We start from the raw sequence: 2,614 nt of genomic DNA, 5'->3' as shown, positions 1-2,614 counted from the left end.
AGAGGCCAATGAATGTATAGAGTGTGATAATGCGTGATGTTATCTGTTAACTTAGGAATGTATTGTTCTTCCTGGGGTTCTACCTGACTACCCCCCATATGGGTTCACTGTAAGCCCCTATAAAAAAGAGAAGCTGTCCCAGGCGGGGTTTGGATTCCTCCTTCAGCCACCACTGAGAGCAGCTCCTTTGCCCGTGTATGTAAGTTTCTCCTACTAAAACTTTTATACTTTGCATATGTTCCTTGAATTTAGACTTTTGGGGCTTTCCCCCAACATCCAGGTAACATCAGAATCAGTTTTAATTGCTTCTCGGCCTTTTGGCTAAGATCAAGTGTAGAATCCGTTTTAATTGATTGCGAACACGTGTATGGCAGACCTCGGTAGTCGTGTGGGGAGACTTACTAGGATTATGGAGATTATAGCCCACAGAAATCTTAAGATCAAGTACAGAGAACAAAAGAGAATCAAAACCAAAGCAGGCGGAGTGCTACTGGTTACCAGGATGCTTTAGGCAGAGAAGAGAAAACGCAGGGCACAGAGAAAAGTGAAGGCATCAGGACAAATTGAGAAATTAAAAAACAATGGGTTATAACAATAGCCTAGGGCAGCGGTTCTCAACCTGTGGGTCGCGACCCCTTTGGCGGTCGAACAACCCTTTCACAGGGGTCACCTAAGACCATCCTGCATATCAGATCTTTACATGACGATTCATAACAGTAGCAACATGACAATTATGAAGTAGCAACGAAAATAATTTTATGGTTGGGTCACAACATGAGGAACTGTATTTAAAGGGCCAGAGGGTTGAGAACCACTGGCCTAGAGAGACTAGCATGCCCCATAGTTGCAGAGGAATGATAGGGAATACGTGGCATTATTTTTGGGTAAAGTGGGGAACATTTGTGGTGCCAGTCAATTTAGGCAGAAATACAACAAATAATGGAGACTCCCCAGTTTGCCAGTAGTAAGAATATGAAAGGAGGTAGGGTTGGGGTGTGGAATAATCTCTGTCCCTCCTGCTAGTACTCTTGTCAGGTGCCGGTGGGGGCCAGGTGTAGGCAGTCACTGGAAACCGAGTGAGGCAGTTTACTAGAAGCCGAAGACCAGGCCATTAATCATGAAACCTACAATGAGAATAACAGGAAAATTGCCAGGAGGGGCAAGAGCCCCCAGCAGGGCATAATGGAGCGGAAGAGTGCCTAACAATTGGGATTTAATGTGTCAATGTGTTATGTTAATACGTTATGTATAAAAGGAAAAAAATTGAACTGTTCATGACTGTTTAACTTTTCCCCCCCTCCCTGGAACTGGCTTTTCAGGTCATTTCACCATAGACATTCACTGTGCTGAGACCACATTTCGCTTGTGGTGACCACATTCCATTATCTCCCCTCTGGGTAGGCATAAAGAAGTCTCCACCCAGAAAAAGCCCGCCACAAGTCCTTTAAAAGCCACTAACTCCTGTCACTAGGGGCTGGAGCCATCCAGGCTCAGCCACCTGGTGTGAGGATGATTGAATAAATTTGCAGTCCCTCACCATTCTGGCCTGGTGCGTTCCTCCTTTGGTCACCTAACATTTGGTGCTGAAACCTGGGAGGGTCCCACAGGGATGGGGAGCCATCTCCCCGGCTTCGGTCACCCTGAGTTTGCTACTCAGAGAGCAGTAGGCAGCGGCAGCTCGTCCTGGGCTTACCTCTGAATCCAACTTGGGTGACTCGATTGCCGGCCTCCATCAGGCCTTCCTCCCTCACGGGCCCTCCCAAACTGGGGAAGAGGAGCCATCGTCCTGGCTTCGGTCACCCCGAGTTTGCTACTTGGAGAGCAGTAGGCAGTGGCAGCTCATCCTGGGCTAATCTCCGAATCTTACTCAGGTGACTCGATTGCCGGCCTGGATTAGGCCTCCCTCCCTTAAGGGGTCGCCCACACCCCCCCAGCCAGCCAAGGATGACACTGGACCAGGAATCTCTCCTTCTCTATTGCTGACCCTCCGTCCCATACAGGCCAATCTTCTCTAGGTGAGTGATGTTCCACAATTCCCCTCGTCTCGAGTCTTCTGCCCACTCTCTCTCTCTGACTTCTCGCAAATCTCTCCTCTCAAATGTCCTAGCGCTAGGCCAGAAGACTCCTCAGCCATTGAACTTTGGGTCCTTCTGGATTGGGGATGCCCAGTCCAGAGGGTCACCTCTTGTTTTTTGTGGTGATTTGTTTAGCAGCAGGGATGCCTGTCCTAAACAGTCACCTTTGGGTTTGTGGTCTGTCACTTACCCTTCCTCGCTTGTGGGCCACACCACACTTCCTCTGCACACTCATGGGGGAGATCATGACCAACTAAACTACAACATAAACTAGATAATAAGTCTCAATGGCCTGAAAACAGCACTTCCAATTTTAACACACTGAGTAATTTACATAATTGCTGTCACTGCAATGGAAAATGGTCAGAGATTCCCTACGTCCAGGCCTTTTTCACCCTTCAGTCCCAATCCTCTCTCTCAGTCCTGCTCTACCCATCAAATCCTTTTCCTTCACACAAAACATCTTACCCCTAACACTTCTGATTCTGAATCTACTTTTGACCCAGGAGACCACTGACCTCCATCCCCTTACACATCCC

The 2,614-nt window shown here is 48.1% G+C and overlaps 1 pseudogene; it reads left to right on the top strand.

Annotated features, from left to right (window-relative positions):
* Window positions 1-301: 301 nt before the first annotated feature.
* LOC118666719 lies at window positions 302-365 on the top strand (annotated as a pseudogene).
* Window positions 366-2,614: the final 2,249 nt, after the last annotated feature.

This window comes from Myotis myotis, unplaced genomic scaffold (assembly GCF_014108235.1).
Source record: "Myotis myotis isolate mMyoMyo1 unplaced genomic scaffold, mMyoMyo1.p scaffold_m19_p_11, whole genome shotgun sequence".
Classification (NCBI taxonomy): Eukaryota; Metazoa; Chordata; class Mammalia; order Chiroptera; family Vespertilionidae; genus Myotis; species Myotis myotis.
Note: the sequence above shows the minus strand (reverse complement) of the source record. Positions and strands in the feature narration are given on the sequence as shown.